General features: G+C 37.9%; 1 long non-coding RNA gene across 4 annotated transcripts; it reads right to left on the bottom strand.

Moving 5' to 3' along the window:
• Positions 1-739: 739 nt before the first annotated feature.
• Positions 740-9,675, bottom strand: LOC113463501. 4 transcript variants are annotated; one of them, XR_003387833.2, is made up of 5 exons: positions 7,732-9,675; positions 6,647-7,561; positions 6,349-6,561; positions 2,635-4,035; positions 740-2,496 (listed from the first exon to the last, which is right to left on the bottom strand). It is a non-coding gene; the product is annotated as an uncharacterized LOC113463501 (long non-coding RNA). The 4 variants fall into 4 exon arrangements; XR_003387835.2 differs by having other exon boundaries at positions 2,635-2,666; XR_003387834.2 differs by having other exon boundaries at positions 740-4,035; positions 6,349-6,566.
• Positions 9,676-25,624: the final 15,949 nt, after the last annotated feature.

The raw sequence follows: 25,624 nt of genomic DNA, 5'->3' as shown, positions 1-25,624 counted from the left end.
GCCTCCTCAGACTCCTTGCGATCACCGCCTTCTCCTCCCATTCCGACCTCGCCCACTCCAATCACTACATCGACACCATTGCCACCCGTGAGAAGCAGGATTCAAGCGCCGCCAGTTCCACCTCGAAGATTCGGTGGGGGGGGGCGTCTCCGATCTTTGCTCAGCCCCCTGAGCTAGCTCGAACCACAGGGGGGGGCGGTCCAACCCGACGACCGCCCAGCCTGACGGCCCCAGACCCCTCCAGTTGTTTTGTTGCTACTGGGGGCTGCCATGGGCAACCATGAAGTGTTCGGCATAGCTAAAGCTGCTTGTTTAGCCATACCAATAGAGGATCATAAATAATAAAATTTCCAATGGAGCAGCAATGAAAGGCATCATGTATCAAGAAAGAAGAGGAAGAGAGTTTGGAAAGGAGGAAGAAGAAGGAAAGAAAAAAGGAAAAGAAAAAAAAAGGAGTCCACGCGCGGGGCAGCGCACCAACGAGCAAGAAACGCTCGCGCTCGCACGTGATTCCTTGTGCAGGAAACCACGCCCGCACGCGGTTCCAAGCGCTCGCGTGCGATTCTCCGTATAGGGCAGCTAGCCCATGCAGCACCACGTGTGGGCACGAACCCACGCAGCCCCGTGTGGGCATTTAATGCCACATAGTGATATTTAAAGACACTTTGTGACTAAAACGCATCCGCGCGCGCGTATGTCGTAGACGCGCGGTTATTTAATGCCACAGAGTGGAATTTAAAAACGCTCTGTGTAAAACAAATCCACGCACGCATGTCGCGGAATATTTCTTTTTCTCGGTTGGCCAGAACTGGTACTGCACCAGTACCGGTACATCGGTTTGGTCGGTTCTGTGTACCTTGACCTCATGGTATGTTGTACATGACATCTATTAGTTGTGTAAACCCTCTGAGTTCGTGAGATGACAATATAAAGAGAGTTCCCACGTGCACTGTAAAGTTCATAGAATGGACATTTTGAGGATCAATCAAAGAGAAAGCATAACATCAAAGCTACGCAATAGCAGTGTGGCATACTAGTATTAACGTTGCTGTCAATATGAAGTTCATCATCACGTATGCTTTCTGTGGCTTCTGCTAAACTGATATGAGAATTTTAGAGAGCCAAATACAGCCAAAAAAATAAACAAGGCAAAGATATGAGCACTTACTTTATTAAGTATATTTGCATCAGCCCCAGCTTTCAGTAAGCATTTAATAATCTCAGTCAAGCCACCATGAGCTGCCAATCCTAAGGGAGTTACTCCAATGGAAATATTACCATTCACATCAGCGCCCGCATACATGAACAGAAATACATAATATATTGTTTAGAAGAATTCTTCGCATCTCAGAAGTTTGAGGTCTCTTTGCTCTCTCTGATAAATTTTGTTTTTTTGTAGTCCATCTACATTTTATAATTTGTTTGAGAAATTTCATGAGCAAAGATATTTCATTGACGATTCTTTTATAGGGCTTCTCTGAGACACCTGATTAGAAAGCAGGCTGCTGCCAGGCCAAAGGTGTAAAATTCTCCAATTTTTTTTCAATGAAAATCTTAAGAATAGCAGATCATCTTATGAATTCCTTCATTTCCTGAAGTTCTTTGTGGTCACTCCTAATTAAGTGAACATTATGGTCATTTAGATGATGAAAGATCCAGGCTTACTTTCAAATAATCATCTTCATGCTGTTTAGATAGGTAATATCAAAGCACAATGGATCAGCAAAGAACTTCCATTCTGCTACATGGTGGACATTTTCTTTCTAGGCCTTAAATATCAATCAGAAGAAATGAAGATGAGATAGTACACGCAAAAGTAGACGTAGCAAAAGGAATTAATTTGCAAATTCTGGAACTGGTGAGTGATTACTGAATGTCATCCAGATTTGTCTAAACAAAATTTGCTGGATATATCATCTGTCAAAATCCATGAAGCCTGCAATCCAGCGTCAGCAAGAAATTTCATAGAAACAAACAATGATCCCGATCAATGGTAGATGATTTTTTAATTATACCTCAGTCAAAAACCAGAAATGTGCTCACTATGAGATATTAAAGCACATATGGCCAACCAACTTGTTTAACTCGATCAGCTCCTCCATGCATTGCAGTGAGCCAGCAAGAACAGACATCGTCAATGGTGTAAAGCCATTGGACAAAAACTTCTTGGGATGGAAATATAGAAGCAAGTTGAAGTAAAAAAAAAAATTGACTAATACCTCCAACAAAACTAAAATATAACAAAGATCTTGTGTTGTAGAATAATGTGTAAGGTACAAGAACTACACCATGCTGCATATATCGTGTCCTTCCATATAACTAATTACATATGTAATAACTAATTACATATGTAATAACAAAAACAGGCAAGAGGGTAACAGAAGTAAGTCCCAAAGAGAAATTATCTCATAGGACAAAAAAATACCATATCTGATCCAAAAAGCTTACCAGAACTTCTTTCTGTTTAGGCAAGTTTGATATCATCACTGCAAAGATCTATAAAAAGAGTAGAATAATGAATTAGGTAAATGAAGAAGAATAAATTGAGGAGGCTTGTGATGGCTCATCTAAGAATTTTAGTGAAAGGTCTGATACTTCATTTAATTTAAAAAAATACAAGAATATCAGTTGTACCTTCATGAATTTGTCATTCTCATTATGTTGAGCTGAAAAGAAGAAAGAAAAGAGGGAAAAAAAGAAAAGAAATCAAAAACCTTGAGTTGAATTATTAAAATCATCTGCCACCGATTGAATGAATAAACCTATCCCACTAAACTTGTATTGGATTCCATAAAAGGGTAGGAGATATATCCAATCAAAACATGAATTTAAGTTAATTCCATTGGGCCAAATTAAGAAATCCATGTTAAAGTCATAGCCAACATAGTTGTTTGCTGAATCAGACCCAAAAATTGTTCCAAATATGTTCAATCATCTTGTATGTCAACCTTCCTGTTCTCTTGAGCTTTAACAGACAAAAAAGTATGAAACTTGCCCCCAACCTCAGATGTTGTATGCGTTCATCCATGTTGACCTGCTATGAAGGACCACACTTTTCTGCAAATGACCCACAAACTATAAATTTGCCACAGACCTTCATGTTTCATCTCTAGGTTCCAAATATTATAACTTGTAAGCACTTGGATACAACTTGATTTTCATATTCAATCTCAAGACAACAACACTGCCATCAATTACAGGAGAACACTGACCCCAAAAAGAATACTAGCACCAAAAATGCTATTTTGGAAAGCCAACTTCCTTCTGTTGCCAACTCTAAACTACAATTCATTTGCCTTCATCCACCTCAATTTCAATGCGCTTAATTGACCTTCTCAGACTATAGCTTTAACCCTACTTTAGGACTTGGAGTACGTGTGAAAATTGAAAGCTACCTCAGTTGTGAAGAAGACTATTTCCCAGCATGGAGAAGGATGAAGGTTTAAAGCATTAAATTGCATTTTCAAGGAAAGAGACAATGATGGAGAAGTAAGATGTGGTGACAAACAATTTGTGAAAACTGGTGGCAGAGTAGGAAAATTTTGGCAAGTTATTTCATCTAGTTTGCTTGAGTTCTCCATTTTTTATCTATTTATACAGTCATATATATGTGGACATACAAACACATATTCATGATACAATACACAATATAGATCAATCCAATTACACGCTTGTTCTATCATGAGCATTGATTGAAGTCTTAAGATCCTCAGTTAAAAAAAAATGATGTATCCCCCATTCATTCCATACATCTACAGACACTGATGTCTCCCTGAGTCATATGAGAAATATGCTGCTTATAAGCATATAAATTTAGATGATTCAAACTAGAGGTAGTGATAAAGTCCACATAATAAGCAAAAGAATTTTGACCATGGAAACGAACATCAAAGACATATTGATGATAATGAAACATAAAACATTACATCTGCTTTGTGATTCAACAAAATTTTTGTACTAGATTCTTGTCCACAACCAGCAGCCACATGCAGAGGATTCATTCCACAAGAGTGTTCCAGGCCCACATGTATTTGTCTTGAAATAAGCAAGCATAAAAAGTCACAGTATGCTAAGAAGATACAAGAACAAAAAAATCAAAGGGAGAAACGCCTTAATATTACCTAACGCCAAGGCATAATCCTATGCAGCAAGTATAGCGTAAGTATATTTTCACTCAAATAATGAAGTTTGGAGTATATACGAAGTATATTATATATTTTTTTTCTGAAAGTTTCAAATTTGTAATAGACAATGTAAATATTATGGCATGATTGAATTATGTGATCAACAAACATGACTGAACTCACATAAGTAAAACTCATGTTGAGAAAAGATTTTTAATAGTTTCAGCTGTCACTTTATGCATTACGAAGTGCATCGTGCTTGATGTAGTTGGTACTAACAAAATGACCTCCACAATGATATGCAGAAACATAAGAATCCACTATACAAATATGTCTATTATTTACTTTTATTGGGCAAAATATAAGTTCCTAGAAAGCCATTCCTTAGAAAGCAGAAAGAAAGTTGTGCTTAAGTTGAGATTACTCATTCTAGAAGATTTTAGGTGCTAATACAATTGAGATTCGACTTTCTTCGAGCTTAATTGCGGCAACTAGGCAGAAATGTATGTTTTGACAAAGCCTCACTGAAAAGATCAAGATGCACTTTACTTGGAATAAGAGAACAGAGATAAAATATAAGTGGACCTGCATGACCAAAGTAATTTAGAAAGTTAAACAGTCGATTCATATGGTATAACAAAATCAACCCCCACATGCAAATAGATATTTCAAGGCACTTAGGAAGATAATGTCGGTTGACTAACATGTTGTTGTTAGTTATTTGAAGTTTTGCAAGTAAATAGTAGAATTTAGTTTCAGAAATGTTTATAAGGGTTGCAACCCTTCAACCGATTGGCCAACATGGGATCACATTAGCACGTTTCGATATGGCAACAGCAGGTTTGGGTCATAAACAAATTGGACCAGCTAACCAGTTCAGCAAATGGGCAGTTTTCAAGTTTATAGACTGGACCTGCTTGATGTGAATCGACCCATTTAATGAGTAGGTTAGGTAGTTATGACCCAAACTTGAATGTGATTCTACACCAACATGCTTAACTGTGTGTGGACACTAACTACTATATACAAAAAGTTGCATATATGGAATATCATGTATAGCGACAGATTCAATACATGTTAAATTAGTGGGTTGACATTGGTCAATAGATTAATTGGGTAAGTATCAGACTAAGTATGCTAGATTTGATATAAGTGTGTCATGGTAGGTTAACAGGTTAGCCATTGCATCGTGGACCCAATCTGGCCTGATGTATAATTCTATCAATAAAGCAATCTTGGCTGTTTGGTAGAAAAAGCTTTTCTTCCCTTCATTATCCATTTTTCTTAATGTTTCAGGCTTTCAGCATTCTAAATCTAGAAGAATATATTTTCACAAGTCAAATATTATTTATGATATATTATTCAACATGTAGAACTATAGGTAGCCCTTAGAATGTAAATATAATATTATATTAACTGCCAAGCTACAAACTTCAATGCTTCATGAACTGTTGTGACATTCTCAAGAAAAATTTTATATCAAAAAACTGCTTAACCATCTAATGTTAAATCTTTAGTTTTTTCCAGCTGGTTCCAAGCATGAGGCTGTTGGGCTTGCTTTCTTAAAATATCAACCCCCCGTGGCCAACTTTGTTTGTTTTTTTTTGCAATTGAGCCTATCTTTCAGTCCCCACACATGTAATGAACATCTTTTGTATATACAATACCAAACCTTTGGCCATGGCTAATTCTCATGATAGTCTGATGTGCTTTGCAAAATTAACGTTCAGCTGCTAAATAGACAGCATTTGAATAAAAATCTCAGATAAAGATCAAATAAATACATGCATATGCATGTAAACATATAGCAAATACAAACCTATGCATGTAAACATATAGCTGTAGATATGCACAAATAAAACATGCACATGCATGTGTATGTTGTATGTCGCAAGTATGCACGTACATGGACGTGTCCCCACATTCATAACTCCAAAAAAGCAGCTTTGCATTCTTAATAAAATTTGAATTTTAAGATAATCATATTAATTTCTAGTATAGATCCTAAGATTTATACTAATTGAGGCATGTGCATTCAACTCATCCACCTGCTTGTTCTTTCACCAATTTACCTTAGTTGTACAAGTAATCTGATCAGATTATTAATGGCAAATGAAGCATAAGTAGCTAGATTTTTGTAAAATATTTACTGAATATCCACCATTCATACACTTAACAAGTTAGTAAATGCATGTCTGAAATTTGTATGTAAAATTTTCTTTACCTTTCTTCTTGATTGTGTTGGTGTTCCTCTTTTTCCTATCCTTTTATATTCCCGATCTCCTTGCTCTTTCATCTCTTCGTCCCCCATCCATTATTTACATAATTTTCATCCTATATCAATCCAAAAGATCTGCTGCATCTATGAGAACCAAGATTAAGTGCATGTGATTCAGGTTTGACTTCCTTGTACCTTCAAGAGGTAGTTGTCCATCTCCTGCACTATTATATAAGAAATTCAGTATGCATGCCATCTCTATACAAGCTATGTTAAACAATAAGTTATAATTAACAGTTGTTACCAAAGAAGCAATATCTGCCACAGGTTCTGGCGTCTGTATCAAACCACTTGTCTGTACTCTTCACCAGACATTTTATTTAGAACAAGATTTTAAAGCAAGTGTCAGCTTTAAATCTGCAAAATTAAATAAATTCAAAGGACCAATATCTTTTACTCCACTAATCATTCTTTCTAAATAAACTTCCTGGAAACCTAGATGTGAAGCCTATAACGAAAATAGACATAATTGCAGTTTAGGCAACTTGAACGATCATTAAAAGGAAAAGAGGAGAAAATATCATGTCAACATGAAGACCACAATTAAAGAGAATCAAGATGCAATATTACTGCTTCTGAGACAACACTACAAGTACAACAGGCCAAAACAAAGCTGGGGCTAAATACCCAACATAAAGCTTCTTGTTGAACAGTTCATCAATAATTATATAACTGCACAATTAGAATCATTGCCACTAGTATTATGCATTGTAAGACCACTGATAATTTAAGTGATGAATGTGATCAAGATTATAGCAGAAAAATAAGTTCAAGAGATGGATGGAAATTTCCAACGAACAACTATTTTAAGTGATTGCTATAGCTAACGTCCACCAAACTATGGATGGAAAAAAAAAATCACAAGTACACGACAAAAGGAATTATATCTAAGAATCTATCAACTTAAGTAAGCATATAGAAAAAAGAAAGCCTATGATGCATATGAAAATAAAATCTGCAAAGTTAAATACCCCTTTTAATTTCCATAACGAGTATTTCACCAAGACCATGAAGAAAAATTCAAAAACCTTTTTCCACGGCATGGTGCAGAGGAGTTATCCCCGATTTATTCTGTATAGCAAGATTGGCGCCATGATGAAAAAGATAGGTGGCGGTCTCGTGCTTTCCATGCAAAGTTGTAGGTAAATTGGAGTTTCATCTGAAAAAGGAGGATTATTGAAAAAAAAATGCAAAGTTCAGAAAAGCGAGTTCTTGAGCACGCAAGAATTCGCATCATGATAACAAGCAATCGTATACCAAAAGATCAAATCAATAATACAAAATTTTCCGCTCAAGAAGACGAAGGAAGAAAAGGAGGAAGAAGAAAACCTTTGTCGGACAGAGAGTTAATGTCGAGTTTGATCTCCTCAACCAAATACTTGCACACTTCCTTTTGCCCATCGATGGCAGCTAAATGGAAAGCTCCGCAGCCAAGCTCGTTCTCCACATCTCTGATGGTTGCGACTGAATCCCTTCCATCATCGAGCATTCCTACCGCCTCTGCATCAGAATAGGGAGAGGGTGACAACAAAAAAAGAGATCAAAAGATCGAATCCTGACCAAAAGAAGAAACCCTAGAAAGGTCGGAGAGTACGCTTGAGAACGGGGAGATCTCCATGGGAAGAAGCTTCGAGGAGCTCTTTGGGCCAGTCCAGAGCTGGAAGTGAATGGAGAAGAGAGATCAAGAAACGGTGTCAGAAGAGGAGATTGAAGGAGATGGGAGCTAGGGTTTGTACCGCGGAAGGAGATTGGAGTGGGGGAAAGGGGTTCGTTTTTCGATTTCTTGGCTCTTCGTCTCCTGGGTATTGTTGGGTATCGGATGCCATGACGTGATGCAGAAATGGGAAGACAAGGGGAGACGAGGGAATGGGGGTAAAATTTATAGTACGGAGGGTATTGAGGCTGTATGGAGGGAGAATTGATGTGGGCCGTTCGATCATGCTTTCCCGCTCGGAACATAGGATCACCAGAACAAACAATATCCTGTCCGTGCATAATGGAGCTGATTTCTTTGACTTTGTTCCAATTCCGTGAATGGCCATGACTGGCTAACCGACCCTCTCCAATCTAACTCCGAAATGGAAGGGAACCTCACTTTATTTGATCAGTCTTGATGATCAAGAATCATTAGTTAATGTACAAATGATAAGTGATTTGAAGTTCTAATCCATTTAGCTTATTTTAATCCATTTAATAGTTGGATCAAATCACGTGACTGATCTCTTTAAGACATGTTTAACTCACTTGAGTTCCACTTATTCTGTTTAAAACTCATTTAACTCGTTTAAACCCGCTTAACCCATTTAACCTACTTCGACCCATATATTAAACAAGTTATGTAGGTTGGTTTACTTGTTTAATGAAAAGGACGGCTAAAAAACACAAAGATTTGACCCCATCCACAAAGCAACATCCAATCCGACCCATATCTAAGACCAAATTTCTGCTTGGACTTCTTGGCTTTGACATGATTAATATAAAATAGTCATGTAACTAAGCTTGATTTGGAACAAGGTAATCATGATCATGAGTTAATCAAATTTTTATCTGATCATAGTTTTAGATATAGAACCTTGTCATTTGCCGCTCATGTGCAGCTGCCTATAGAATTTTTTTTGACTTTTGAGTCATCCAAACCATATCAAGTTCGAGTATGATGTAATATTCAAGAATTATACATTATTTATTATATTTAAATTCATTAAAATATCCATATAATTCATTCTATCTTTCTTAGGGCAACCAAAAGTTACAAAAATTAATATATGGAAAATGCTAAAAGAGAGTTTTAGTGCAGATTGTTTACACTAATATCATTATTGTTAATACTATTGTCATTGACTAGGATTTGGTTTAAATCTTCACTATGACTTCAACTTACAAAGTGCTAGCTATAGCCCCTAACTTACAAACCTATGAATGATAGGTTTGTAAGTATCGAGTTTTGGGTTAGATCAAATCAAGCAATGATAGATCATCCAATATTTCATTATATAAGATCATGTCAAATTGATCCTAGATCATGTAAGAAACAATGACATAAACCAACAACCAAATAGATCATTTTTCAAACCCAATCAATGATTCTAAACCAATAAATCAAATCATGCCTAATAAGGTTGGATCATCTACTGACCCGACCCATTACTTATCTAAAAGTTTGGGATTCCGGTTTGGGTCTCAACTCAAACCTCTACAGATCTAGGTAGGGTTTGGCTGCCAAGTTTAATAGGTCTAAGTTACAACCCAAATATTTTTTCGGAACTTTAATGCCAACAAGTGCACCCTTCTATGCTGCTTGAGCTCATGCCTCATCTACTACAGGACCAGTGAATTGCCCACGCAATATTTTTTGCAAGCTAACACGTGTTTATGTATCACCCGAATATTGAAAGAAAATCCCTAGTTGACACTAGGAAATATATTTGCAGTTAGTTTGATATGACAGTAGCACCTCTACAGACCTTTGTCTCTCCATAAAAAGCCATGTTGCCACATGATATATCCTCACACCCGCACAAGCCCTCCTGATGAGAAGATGGCAATGCTTAACCGTTTAATCCGTTTAATTTGGGCCTGCCTTTCAGGCCCAAATTCGGTACTTACTCAAAATTCGAGCTTTGAGCAAGACCTTGAACTTTCTAAACCCTTTTATTCAGTTTAAAAATATTAAAAAATACATGCTTAAATTAAATATTTAAAAGATATTGCTAAGGCCTATGGACTATGATTTTAGTATGACATCAATTAGTCTTGATGGATGTGGAAACAACAACATATACGGATCATTGAAGACATTCCAACTGCTCCTTCAACTAGGATCCATAGTGGTACCATATGTCTATCTGTATCCCTGAGGACCTTCACATGCACCCTAGGAGTTGCAGTTGTTCATAAGGGGTGTTGGTGCACGGAAGAGAGCTATTAATATTTTTTTCGATCACCAAAATCAGATTCTTAAGTCAAAGGTATACATTATATATTGAATGATAGGGGCCTCACGAGTTCAGATCCTCTGCAATGCGTGATGTACAACATTGAGTGGTACAATCTTGGATGGCTGCCATGCCATCCAATCACAAAGATGGATGACTATCAAATAGGATAGGCATTGTGTGGCATATACGACGCATTGGGTATGTCATACACTAATATTTTTTTTGATAGCCTTCCGTCTCTGTGATTGGATGATGTGACAGCCATCCAGAGCTATACAACTTTGTATAGTGCAAAACACACATTGTAGAGGATCTTAGGTTAGGGCCTCAGATATCTCATTCACAATGTTTTAGTGAAGCCTACATGTTCATCCAAGAGATTATTTATCTCTTTTGCATCCAATAGCAAGACTTGAAATAGGAAACAAGAATGGAGACTACCACTCGCTCCTGTAATGCCATTCATGTCACGATGCTTGCCTCCTTGACAACCATCAGTGGCACTACCATCCCTATCATTCTTCTCTACCACCACTCTTGCATCCTACCCTCCATATCCCTCATCCCACTCCACTGCTGAGAACACCACCCATATCCCCCTACTGTCCCCTGTTTTCAATATTAAGGTAGTGGATGTAGCACATTTTAAATCAACATATGTTAAGTTTGTTGACAACCTTGACATATTCCACCATATTCAAGGAGCAAATTTTGCGGCCAAATTAACTCGGCCTAATTTGGGAGCACTTTTGGAGAGCCAAAAAATGCCTTTTGACCCTCCAAAAATACTTTTGAGCCATCTAGTAGCATTTGGCAAAAAAATTTGAAGTGTTTTCTAATTCACTGAAAATCTAAAAAATGTCTACCTAGGAGAAACTCCATTTTATAGCTTCTCCCTAAAAGCTCCACTAGGCCGATATAGAAAAGTTATTTTTGGTTTAACAAAATTATCGTAGTTACCAAAATACCCAAGCTAGCACATTGTATTGTACTGTACTGTATTATGTTGTATTATAATATTATAATAATATAATAATATATAATTAAATTTTTTTATATCATTTCTTATTATATTATAGTACAATACCATACAATATTATATTAGATTATATTATAATAATATTTTATTATATTATATTGTACTATACTATAAAATAATATTTTAATATGTTATAATATTTTAATATTAAATAATATATTATTATATTATATTATGTTACATCATATCATGTCATATTATTATACTTATGCAATAACATTTTAATATATAATAATATATTATATTATACTATATAATACTACGCAATATTCTTTATTGTCAATTAGTCATGCTAAAAGCACTTTCTTAATTTGGTTACCAAATAGTCGTATAAGTTTTATGGCATTTTAAATGTAATTACCAAATAGCAAACAGTTTTTTGATAAAAGCTCAACTAGCTAACCCTCTACTATCAACAACAATCCCAAACAGAGCCTTAATGCAGTTAACACCACATATTTCAAGGGTTTTGACAAGGGACTTCATGTAATCGTCTGTAATATGACCTTTTCCTAGTCTTGTGAATACCAAGTGGGATTTATCAAAATGGTCAGCTGGCACCTTGAACCCAGGAGCCCACCTCTCCAAATCTCTATTTATTATCTGATGATAGCAAGAAGGCTAAAGCCGGATGTCACCATTTGTTAATGGCATGGTTAAGGCTGCTTCCTTAGCCATACCAATAGAGGATCATAAATAATAAAATTTCCAATGGAGCTACAATGAATAGTTGAGAAAACGTTGATCATTAATATTATGGAAATGTCAATATACTTCAAATCCTCCATGTTAATTAGTCATTCTATCTTGATTGTATACAAAAGTCTAAGATATAATATCCTATTCAATTACATGTATCGTGTTGTTTACATTAGTTTGGCGAGCATAATATCTAATCATGCTTTTGAATGCAATTTAGATAGCCCAGATATATCAAATTAGATATTAAAAAAGAAAAGAAAAAGATAATAAGTAGGAAAAATATGGACCTTGCAATTATATATTTGATAACGTTAAACTATGTTGAGCCTATGTATGATCATTTTCCTTCGAATATTTGCAAAAAAGATTTAAGGCGTTGATCAATATTAAAACATGACAAAAGTGCTGTCATTTGACATCCAACGAGTCAAACAATTAGACCAGGCAAGTGAATGATTTCAAGTAAGGCATGTCATGCTACCATTATTGACAAGGGGTTTAAACATACATAACTACTCTTATATCGTACAGTACTCTTCTATTAGCCCTACGAAGGACATTTTGTATTCAAAATGGATGATTAAATTGGAACATCTAGGACTCAAACTAATAATAAAATTCTAAGAATTCTCTCCAAAAGCTTTTTCTATAGTTTCCTTGCAGTAAGCACAATTAGCAAGATCACAACATGGACAATTAGTACAAACTCATATAAAAAATGGAGTTATTAAGACACAAAGGCAAGGGATGTCTTGAATTAATTTCATATATGACAGATGCCAATTATTTACAAACTCCTTACCATAAAAGAAAGGAAAACCAATTCATTACATGCAAAGTTTAAAAGCTTAGTTTACGATCTTACTACAATTCTGTCGATGGGTTCAATTTTTAAAAATTATAGTTTTAGTTTCAACTCAAATTTAAAATTTACAAAAAGGATTAGGAAATCTTAAAAATTGATAGAAGACAACTGGTTTATATTTGCACAAGTTTTTAGTAAACTCATTTTTTGGGTTGCCATGTATGGTTGTCAGACCTGAATCTCGAGTCTAAAATATTGCTAAAAAGAACCAGAAACTGAAAAGTAAAAATGGAAAATACAAGCTAGCAAACCATAAAGATACCAAATGTAAATTGTAACTTGTGATTTTGTGGTTATAGGAAATATATGCAAAAAAATTGTTGAAATAACTAATTTTTAACATTTCCAAAAAATTCTTAATGGTGCATTTCAATTACTTTGTAATGTTTTAATGAAATCAAAGTAAGGCGGCATGATCTTTTTTTGTTCGGGCATGTTAAAAGCATAAATAGAAAATAAACAGAAATATATATTCCATTTCCTTGAAATTCTGGCAAGACAACAGCTATTTGCTTCTGATGTGCTTAAAAAAAAATCACTATGCATCCGCACGCGTCCGCACCGGTACTGGAGCCCGCGTGGGCACTTTTCCCCACGCGCGAGGTTCGCTGCCCCACGCGCAGGCGCTCTTCCCTGAGCATGGGCGCGCGGAAAAAATGCATTTGGGCCTGTCGGCACCGGTTTCTATATGCTGTACCGTACCGGTGCCTATCGGCACCGGTTCGGTACGGGCTGAACCCAAACTTTGCATTTTGTCTATGCATATATCTTCAGGCAATACTTCAACTGTAGTTCTTTCAAGATATTCAAGATATACATTCTTTCTCGTTCTCTACCAAAATGTAATACCCAAGACTAACACATGGAGAACTCGTCCCAACAATGAGAACACATTTATTTATCCATTTTCATTACCACATTTGTAATAGAGGAAAGTTCTAAAATTAATGACCAGAGACCAACCCCAATGATTGTACACAGTAGTAATACATTGTTGTCGAATTGGAATGCAGCAAACTGACAGGGAAACAAATTACTTTACTATTGAAAGCTGACTTTTTCATGGAATTATGTTGATCTTTCAAGGCAAGAATGCAACTTATCCCTTTTTTGAGGCATCATGTCACATATGAGATTTTTTTCAAACAAGACCAACATGGTATAGTCAAGGCGTTGGCCCCCAAAATTCCGAAGCCTGTGCTGAACAAGAAAACCTCCTCATAACCACCCATTTGAGTGGAGAGGCAAGTCACTGATCCATGGTTCGACTGTTAGATGACTATAGGAGCGGAATTTCAAATACCCGAACAATTTAAGTCATGGATTATCAACTTGTGAAGATATGAGAACTTAGATCCTCTTCAAATTAGCTTATTTGATTTATGCTTTTGCCAAAAAAACATGATGTCAGTGGATATGTGTGTGGAGTGATTGGTTATACCCCTATTTGATTTTGATGAGCTCAAAGCATTTGAGTATATTTCATGTTGTACTAATGAATTCAATCTAATGTTTCAAGCAAATATATATGAATTTATCTTCAAGAGCATCGAGCTTTTGTTCAAGATTATTTGGCTAAGTGTTGAACACAATTAAGCCAAAATCTGAAGCTCGAGTCGACTCCGGAAGCTTGCGAGTCGACTCCAAGTGTTTCAGAGGTTCTGGCATAAGCTCGAGTTGACTCCGGTACACTATGAGTCGACTCCGACTGAGAACAGACAGAAGGACAGAAAGATGAATTTCAGACCCTGTCACCAAGTCGACTCCGACGATTTCGAGTCGACTCCGATGCTTGCCGAGTCGACTCCCGACAGTTTCGAGTCGACTCCAAAGGGTAACAGACAAAAAGACAGAACGATGGTTTTTTGGACCCTGTTACCGAGTCAACTCCAGAAGGTTACGAGTCGACTCCGAAGTTTGGCGAGTCGACTCCTAAACATGCAAGAGTCGACTCTCAGAGGAAAGCAGACTGAAAGGCAGAAAACCAAACAAAGTGACTCTGTGAACGAGTCGACTCCGAGAATACGAGAGTCGACCCCAAGTCAGCCGAGTCGACCCCAACAAAGTTCGAGTCGACTCCGAGGCAGTGCAACTCGAAAGACAGAGGATCACTTTGCAGACTATGAGAGTCGAGTCGACTCCAAGATAATCCGAGTCAACTCCAAGGCAGTTCAACTCCAAAGACAGAGGATCAGTTTTCGGGCTCTGAGAGCCGAGTCGACTCCAAGATGATCCGAGTCGACTCGAGAAAGAAATACAGAAATATAGATCTCTGGAATCCTGAGAACGAGCCGTCTCCAAAAGTGTCGAGTCATCTCCGGATATTGGCGAGTCGACTCCAGGTTTGGCCGAGTCGACTCCAGAACGGGACAGCACTTTAATTCAAATCCTGTACAGTGGGCGAGTCGTCTCCAGTAAAGCAAGAGTCGACTCCAGCAACAGCCGAGTCGACTCCAGATCGAGCGAGTCGACTCCGACCCCAACGGATACATTGTCAGGAGGTGCAGACTGTGCAGAACCGCCATAAATCAGTGTCTAACGGCTATTTCTCAAGTGGGACTGTTTAAATAGCCTGATTGAACAGTAGTAGACACGAAGAGAGTTACTCCATTTGTGCATTAAGTGTTTTCCATCTACCAAGAGTCTATTGAGAGAAAAGACAAGCAAAAGAAGAAACACATTCAATACATTCCTAGAAGTCTTCCCTTCGCATTCAAGGCTCTTCCTCTGACATCAGATCTTCAGTGCACTCAAAGAGAAGACTCAGAGTTCGAGAAGCTCCTTCTTCCTCTTCCAAAATCTGTTTGAGGGCTTCTAACTCTACTCTATTCATATTGGTTAATATTTGCTTATTAAGAAGCTTTCCTTGTAACTTTTTCCAAACTATTTTCTTACTGATTCAATCAGGAGATTGAATCAAGGGTTGTAAGGTTTGTTGGTGAGCCAAGGTTAAAACCAACAGTGTAAGGGTTCGATTGTGATCCCGGAAAAACAATCGGATGGTTCTAGTCAGTGAGCCTGTGAAAACCGACCGAGTTCGTTGTGATCTCGCGAAAACAACAAGTTGGGTTGTGAACTTGTAAAACAACCGGCTGTAATCCAATGGATCATAGTAAACTCCCAAGTGAAGCTTGGTGAGTGGACGTACGAGCAAGGGTTAGCTCCGAACCACTATAAATTGGTTTGTGTTTGTATTGGCTGCTGTCCTCTCCCTCTCTCTCTCTTCATTCACTTCATCTAGTAACTTAACTAGTTTGCTTGCAATAGATTTAGTTAATTACTAATCATAGTTTTTAATTGGTCGGCTTTAATCCAAACCCAATTCACCCCCCTCTTGGGTTGTCTTCTTGGGCAACAAGTGGTATCAGAGCCGGAGCTCTTATATTAAAAGAGTAAAAAATTAAAATGACAACCCCTTTTGGATCTTCTCTTAGTGAGGGGCAATCCACCAATAGGCCTCCATTCTTCAATGGAACTAACTACATATATTGGAAGGCTAGAATGAGGATATTTATCCAAGCCCAAGACTATGATGTTTGGAGTATCATAGTTAATGGACCATATATTCCTTCTATCTGTGTAGATAACATTTCTATACCCAAGCTTGAAAAAGATTGGGATGATAGTGATAGAAGGAAGGCACAACTAAATGCCAAAGCAATGAATGTGCTATTTTGTGCCTTAGACCCTAATGAATTCAATAGAATATCTACTTGCAATTCTGCAAAAGAGATATGGGATAGACTTGAAGTGACCCACGAGGGCACGAATCAAGTCAAGGAATCCAAAATAAACATGATAGTTCATAAGTATGAACTATTCAAAATGGAATCTAATGAAACTATCACTTGCATGTTTACTAGATTTACTAATATCGTCAATGGCCTAAAAAGCCTTGGCAAAAGTTATACTAACAGTGACCTTGTCAGGAAAGTTCTTCGATCTTTACCAAGGTCATGGGAAGCCAAGGTAACGGCGATCCAAGAAGTCAAAGACTTGAACAAGCTGGCACTCGAAGAGCTCCTTGGATCTTTGATGACACGAGCTCACAATGAAACAACACAGTGAAGAAGAGTCCTCCCACAAGAAAAAGGTAATTGCCCTTAAGTCTACTTCTTCTAACAAGAATCCCTCTTGCAGTAGCAGCAGTGAAGAAGAAGACAATGAGGGAGATGAAGATGAGGCATTTCTTGTACGAAAGTTCAGAAGATTCATCAACCGAAAGAAGTCCTTTCATCAAAAGAGAAGTTTCTCAAGTTCTTACAACAAGGACAAAGGTAAGAAAAGGGAAAGTGAGGAAATCGGTTGCTATAAATGCAAGAAGCCGGGATATTTCAGAATCGACTGTCCTTTGCTGAAGAAGGGCAGAAAATACAAAAAGAAGAAAGCTCTTGTCTCCACCTTGACAGACTCCGATCAATCTTCATCATCATCGGATGAGAAACAAGAGAAAAAAGCAAATTTTTGCTTCATGGCAAATGATAATGAGGTAATATCTGAAACACATTTAGATTTTACCTTTGATGAATTGCATGATGCCTTTAATGAACTAATGAAAAAATATAAGACAATAAACCTTAAAAATAAAAAATTAAAACTAACTAATCTATCTCACACTCATAAGTACGATAAATTAATTAAGGACAAGAATTCTATCATCAAAGAAAACTTAGAACTTAAAACAAGCAACCAAATGCTAACTCAAAAAACTAATACCTTAAATAAAGATAACGAAAGACTAACTAAGGAAGTTTCAGAACTTAAAAACAGTAACTGAACTCTAAAAGATAACTGTACAAAAGATCTAAATTTACTAAAAATAGAAAAACTAAACTTAACAAAAGAACTTGAAAAGTATAAACCTATAGTTGAGAAGTTTACCTTTAGTTCTGAAAAACTAGACATGATACTTAATAGTCAAAGAGCTGTATTTAGTAAAGCCGTCTTAGGGTATAAGCCTAACAACAAACAAAAATTTCTTAAAAACTTCTTTGTAAAAGCCGGAAAAAGTAAAACCAGAAATGCAACTTGTTTTCGTTGTGGTAAAGTAGGACATATAGCCAATGTGTGTAACCACAAAAGCCCTGAAATTAAAAAAAAGATTAAAAAAATTTGGGTTCCAAAAGAAACCAACATTACTAACCTTGAAGGACCCAAGAAAACTTGGGTACCTAAAATTGAATGATTTTCTTGTGTAGGAGTATCTTGCAGCCAAGGTCGACAAAAACTGTTGGTACTTGGATAGTGGCTGCTCAAGACACATGACGGGTGACAAGGAGCAATTCTTCACCCTAGAGCCTAAAAAGGGAGGTGCTGTGACTTTTGGAGACAATAACCAAGGTCACATCGTTGGTATAGGTAAAGTACAAATCACCTCTTCAACCTTCGTTGATAATGTACGATTTGTAGATGGTCTTAAGCATAACTTACTTAGCGTTAGTCAATTATGTGATAGAGTTTTTGATGTTTTGTTTAAGCCATCTTTATGCATCATAACCAACTCAATTGACAATGGCTTAGTATTTAAAGGAATTAGATGTGGTAACGTCTATGTAGTAGATCTTGAAGATCTTGCTAAAAATAGTCCTTGCTTAGTAGCTAATGATACTAAGGTTAGTGATGCAAGTTGGTTATGGCACCGTAAATTAGGTCATGCAAGCATGGATACAATATCTAAATTAGTTAAAAGAGATTCCGTGATTGCTTTGCCAAAGCTAAAATTTGAGAAAAATAAAATTTATGAAGCATGTCAATATGGCAAACAATCTAGAAGTTTCTTTAAATCCATAAATTGTGTCTCTACTGCAAGACCCCTTGAACTACTTCACATGGATCTTTTTGGACCAACTAGAACCACCAGCCTTGGTGGAAACAAGTATGGTCTTATCATTGTAGATGATTTTTCTAGATACACATGGGTCATGTTTTTAGCTCATAAAGATGAAGCATTTTCTGTATTTAAGAAATTTCATAAGGAAGTAACCAACTCAAGAAATACTTCAGTTATAGCTATTAGGAGTGATCATAGAACAGAATTTGAAAATCATCTTTTTGATGAATTCTGTAGTAAAAAGGGAATAACTCATAATTTCTCTACACCTAGGACACCACAACAAAATGGAGTTGTGGAAAGAAAGAATAGAACCCTAGAGAAAATGGCTAGAACCATGTTGTGTGAAAGTAACCTCCCTAAGTATTTTTGGGGAGAAGCCATCAACACATCATGTCATATATTAAATAAAGTTTTATTGAGACCAATTATAAAGAAAACACCTTATGAACTTTGGAGAGATAGAAAGCCCAAAGTAAACTATTTTCATATTTTTGGGTGTAAGTGTTTCATTCATAATAATGGCAAAGATAACTTAGGCAAATTTGATTCCAAATCTGATGAAGGTATCTTTTTGGAATATTCTACATCAAGTAAAGCTTATAGAGTCTTCAACAAAAGAACCCTTGTTATTGAAGAGTCTATACATGTTGTTTTTGATGATACCAATGATGTCTCTTCTAGCAAGAGAGTAGCTTTTGATGATGATGCAGGGATACTTGAGGAAAAGATGAATGATATGACATTACAAGAAAATGAACCGAAACAGATTGGAGATACATCAACAAACCAAGAGGCAATTGTTGATCATAGGCTTACTAAGGCTTGGAGGTATGCTCATGGTCACCCTAAAGAATTAATCTTAGATGATCAATCTCAACGTGTTAGAACTAGAGCCTCTCTTAGGAACTTAAATAATCATCTTGCATTTGTTTCATATTTAGAACCTAAAAACATAGAAGAAGCTGAGAGTGATGTAAATTGGATAAATGCTATGCAAGAGGAACTTAACCAATTTACAATAAATAAAGTATGGAACTTGGTTGAAAGACCCACTGAATACCCAATAATAGGAACTAAATGGATATACAAAAATAAACTTGATGAAAATGGAATTGTGATTAGGAACAAGGCTAGATTAGTAGCAAAGGGCTATAATCAAGAAAAAGGTATAGATTTTGATGAGACTTTTGCTCCTGTAGCTAGACTTGAGGCAATTAGATTGTTACTAGTATTTGCATGCAATAAAGATTTCAAATTATTCCAAATGAATGTAAAAAGTGCCTTCTTAAATGGGTATATTAATGAGGAAGTTTATGTAGAACAACCTCCTGATTTTGAGAATCATCAATACCCCAATCATGTTTATAAACTAAATAAAGCACTTTATGGTCTAAAACAAGCCCCTAGAGCATGGTATGAAAGACTTAGCAAATTTCTATTAGACCATAAATTTTCTAGAGGAAATGTTGATACAACTCTATTTTTGAAAAAGGAAAACAAAAATATGTTGGTAGTGCAGATTTATGTAGATATTATTTTCGGTGCTACTAACAATCGCCTTTGCGAAGAGTTTACTGAATTAATGCAGAGTGAATTTGAGATGAGCATGATGGGAGAATTGAACTACTTCCTCGGACTTCAAATCAAACAATCCAAGGAAGGGATTTTCATCAATCAAGCTAAATACATCAAGAAAATGCTAAAGAAGTTTGATATGGATGGAAATAAGTCAATTGGCACCCCCATGAGCTCATCATGCAAACTAGACAAAGATGAATCAGGTAAATCAGTTGATCAAAAGCTGTATAGAGGTATGATAGGATCTTTACTATATCTTACAGCAAGTAGACCTGATATTATGTTTAGTGTATGCATGTGTGCTAGATATCAATCTAATCCTAAAGAATCACACCTAATTGCAGTTAAGAGAATTTTTAAATATCTCATAGGAACAAAAAACATAGGTCTATGGTACTCTAAAGAATCAAGCATAAATTTAATAGGGTACACTGATTTAGACTTCGCTGGTTGTAAACTTGATAGAAAAAGCACCAGCGGGTCTTGTCAATTTTTAGGAGAAAACTTAATTTCATGGTTTAGCAAGAAACAAAACTCGATTGCACTATCTACGACTGAAGCCGAATATGTTGCTGCCGGGAGTTGTTGTGCTCAAATTTTATGGATCAAGCAACAACTTGAAGATTATGGCATTAAACAAGATAAGATTTTCATAAATTGTGATAATACAAGTGCCATAAATCTAACTAAAAATCCAATTCAGCACTCAAGAACTAAACATATTGAGATAAGACATCACTTCATAAGAGATCATGTGTTAAATGGTGATGTAATGCTTGAATTTGTTTGCACTGATGATCAACTTGCTGATATCTTCACTAAATCCTTATGTGAAGATCGATTTTGTATTCTTAGAAGAGGGTTAGGAGTGATTGATCCATTCTTATGATACTCCCCTCTAATTGATTGATTTTGATAATTAGCTTATGTTAGAGATAGGATTTCTTATCTATGGTCATCAAATCAGTTCTTAAATCTTAGATATGTCCATAGCTCTCTCCTTTGGCACGGTAATAACAAGTTTGTTGGTTATGTGCCAGAGTTCGAGTCGACTCGAATAGATTTTTAGAGTCGGCTCGTGGGCGAGTCGACTCGCGTATATTTAGGAGTCGACTCGCGACTCGCGACTTATCGGAGTCGACTCGAGGTCAGGAATCCGATTTTTAACCCTATCGAAACGTTTATTCCTCACTTCTATTCTCGGCCGCCACTGTTCCAAAGCCCTAGAGTCGTCTCCGACCTCGTCTCCGACCCGTTCTAGGTCCTCTCCCTCGAGTTTTCTTCCATTTCTCTTGTCCATCCCTCGGTTTGTAGGTCAAAATGCGTAGGAAAGTCGTTGTCCCGAGCCGGAAGAGACCTCTCTCCGCGAGCGGCGCCGAGCGACGGTCCAAGGCACGGAACGAACCCATGAGGCCACCACCTTCGGTTCCTTCCCCGCCTAGGCCGGTTCCCTCGCGTCCATGCACCGGGAGGGCAATCTCTACCGGGAGGAAAGTCAACTTTGACTTCCTCTCCCACGAAGGGTTCACCCTAGGGCATCATCTTAGGGCTCAAGGGTTAGAGTTGTTCTGTTCTTTAGACCTCCCTACCTACCCAGGATTAGTTAGGGAATTTTATGGGACTGTAGCCCGAGGTAGTGGTGGTATCCACGGAACCGTAGCAGGTGTCCCTGTTTTTATTTCGGAGGACTTCATTGCTCGAATCCTCCATCTCTCCCGAGAGGGGATTTTTCCTACTCATCCCCATAATAGGACTAAGGCCCTTACGGCTGTCTTAGGGAGCCCACCTCAATCCTCAATAGAGGAGGTGTTTGCAAATCAGCTTTCAGCTGAAATGCGGCTCCTCCTAAGTATCATTTCTAGGACTCTCTTTCCCAAAACAGGTAGGTTTGACTTCATCTCCGAGAGAGACCTAGCATTGATGTTCCACATTCTCCAAGACACTCCCATCAACTTCCCAAAACTCATCTACAAATACATCTGTGAACCCCTAGATATACCTAGATTGAGTCTCCCTTATGGCATGCTATTCACACTCTTCTTTAGGGAGTTAGAGGTCCCTATTTCTGAGGGAGAACCCTCTCGTTCACTTAGAAATACTGATCACATGGGTGAGGGGACTCTCCACAGAATAGGGTTCCATAAAGTAGACAATGTCTGGGTTAGAAAAACTTCTTCATCCACTCCATCCGACCCAACCACTCATCACTCACCTAGTCCTGATCATGACCAGGACCACTACATAGCTCCTCCCACTTTTCCTTCCACATCTGGTCCATCATTCCCATCCACTTCAGCTGGACCCTCTACTGCACCACCACCTCAGCAGCCCCTGGAAGTCCGGATCAGCTCTGAGCAACTCCGGGAGATGAGACAGGAGATTGTGAGGGAGCTGAGAGATGACTTGCTGAGAGAGCTCCGAGGTCCACTCAGTACTCCCTCCTCTGAAGTTGTTCCCTCCTTAGCAGCCGTGTCCAAGATGGTTGCAGACCTGAAGGAGGAAATCTACAACATCAGGAGCCTTGTCCAAGCTCAATATTGGAATATGAGCGACGTAAAGGATGACACGAGGAAGATGCGAGACAGCATCAGAAATGAACTTGGTAGCCAAAGTCAGGGTGCAGAAAGGCTAGCACATGCCTTGATCTCCAAACTTGACACCCTCCAAGAAAGTCTGACACAGTTCACTTCGATACAGTCTAGGGCCACCTCAGAAATCATCGCACAACTAGGGAACGTCTCTGAGGGGCTAAGCATGGTCATGAAACATACTAGACTGAGTACGGGAGCCACATCCTCCACTACAAAGAAACCTTAGTGTATTCTTTTTTGATGTACAGTCTCTCTGTTGGATTCGATACCTAAAAAGAAATGTAATTTGTTCTTAGTGGATTCGATACCTCGAGGCTCATTATCTCTCTGTTGGAGCTCCTCAAGGAGTAATCTCCAGAATCTATTCAAGGGATATTCGGAGATTAGTTGAATCATACTCAAGAACAAATTAACAGATTTTTTCTCTGAAAGTAAAAATTTAAGCTCAAAAGCTTCATGACATTAAAAGAAAATTCAGAGAACCTAAACAAAATTGAATGCATATGTTGAGGGGGAGAATCTGAAATCTTAAAGCAAATTCATTAAACACATATAAGCCAAACAATTGATTGCATGATATGAAGGCTTATATAATTCCAAATGAAAGGGGGAGCTCTAATTTCAGGATTTACTGATTCATACCTTTCAATTTTGGATAAATTAAATGACTAGACATTTGAATTTATTTCAAAAATTTACTATAAATCACCTTTTGGTTGAGAAATTCACTTTACAAATACTCAATGTTTTGTCATCATCAAAAAGGGAAAGATTGTGGAGTGATTGGTTATACCCCTATTTGATTTTGATGAGCTCAAAGCATTTGAATATATTTCATGTTGTACTAATGAATTCAATCTAGTATTTCAGACAAATATATGTGAATTTATCTTTAAGAGCATCGAGCTTTTGTTCAACTTTATTTGGCTAAGTGTTGAACACAATTAAGCCAAAATCTGAAGCTCGAGTGAAGCTTGCGAGTCGACTCCAAGTGTTTCAGAGGTTCTGGCACAAGCTCGAGTCGACTCCGGTACACTACGAGTCGACTCCGACTGAGAACAGACAGAAGGACAGAAAGATGAATTTCAGACCCTGTCACCGAGTCGACTCCGACGATTTCGAGTCGACTCCAGTGCTTGCCGAGTCGACTCCCGACAGTTTCGAGTCGACTCCAAAGGGTAACAGACAGAAAGACAGAACGATGGTTTATTGGACTCTGTTACCGAGTCAACTCCAGAAGGTTACGAGTCGACTCCGAAGTTTGGCGAGTCGACTCCTAAACATGCAAGAGTCGACTCTCAGAGGAAAGCAGACTAAAAGGCAGAAAACCAAACAAAGTGACTCTGTGAACGAGTCGACTCCGAGAATACGAGAGTCGACCCCAAGTCAGCCGAGTCGACCCCAACAAAGTACAAGTCGACTCCGAGGCAGTGCAACTCGAAAGACAGAGGATCACTTTGCGGACTATGAGAGCCGAGTCGACTCCAAGATAATCCGAGTCGACTCCAAGGCAGTTCAACTCCAAAGACAGAGGATCAGTTTTCAGGCTCTGAGAGCCGAGTCGACTCCAAGATGATCCGAGTCGACTCGAGAAAGAAATGTAGAAATATAGATCTCTGGAACCCTGAGAACGAGCCGTCTCCAAAAGTGCCGAGTCATCTCCGGATATTGGCGAGTCGACTCCAGGTTTGGCCGAGTCGACTCCAGAACGGGACAGCACTTTAATTCAAATCCTGTACAGTGGGCGAGTCGTCTCCAGTAAAGCAAGAGTCGACTCCAGCAACAGCCGAGTCGACTCCAGATCGAGCGAGTCGACTCCGACCCCAACGGATACATTGTCAGGAGGTGCAGACTGTGCAGAACCGCCATAAATCAGTGTCTAACGGCTATTTCTCAAGTGGGACTGTTTAAATAGCCTGATTGAACAGTAGTAGACACGAAGAGAGTTACTCCATTTGTGCATTAAGTGTTTTCCATCTACCAAGAGTCTATTGAGAGAAAAGACAAGCAAAAGAAGGAAGAAACGCATTCAATACATTCCTAGAAGTCTTCCCTTCGCATTCAAGGCTCTTCCTCTGACATCAGATCTTCAGTGCACTCAAAGAGAAGACTCAGAGTTCGAGAAGCCCCTTCTTCCTCTTCCAAAATCTGTGTGAGGGCTTCTAACTCTACTCTATTCATATTGGTTAATATTTGCTTATTAAGAAGCTTTCCTTGTAACTTTTTCCAAATTATTTTCTTACTTGATTCAATCAGGGGATTGAATCAAGGGTTGTAAGGTTTGTTGGTGAGCCAAGGTTAAAACCAACAGTGTAAGGGTTCGATTGTCATCCCGAAAAAACAATCGGGTGGTTCTAGTCGGTGAGCCTATGAAAACCGACCGAGTTCGCTGTGATCTCGCGAAAACAAGTTGGGTTGTGAACTTGTAAAACAACCGGCTGTAATCCAAGGAATTATAGTAAACTCCCAAGTGAAGCTTGGGGAGTGGACGTAGGAGCAAGGGTTAGCTCCGAACCACTATAAATTGGTTTGTGTTTGTGTTGGCTGCTGTACTCTCTCTCTCTCTCTCTTCATTCACTTCATCTAGTAACTTAACTAGTTTGCTTGCAATAGATTTAGTTAATTACTAATCATAGTTTTTAATTGGTCGGCTTTAATCCAAACCCAATTCACCCC

The sequence above is a fragment of the Phoenix dactylifera genome, unplaced genomic scaffold (genome assembly GCF_009389715.1).
Source record: "Phoenix dactylifera cultivar Barhee BC4 unplaced genomic scaffold, palm_55x_up_171113_PBpolish2nd_filt_p 000263F, whole genome shotgun sequence".
NCBI lineage: Eukaryota > Viridiplantae > Streptophyta > Magnoliopsida > Arecales > Arecaceae > Phoenix > Phoenix dactylifera.
Note: the sequence above shows the minus strand (reverse complement) of the source record. Positions and strands in the feature narration are given on the sequence as shown.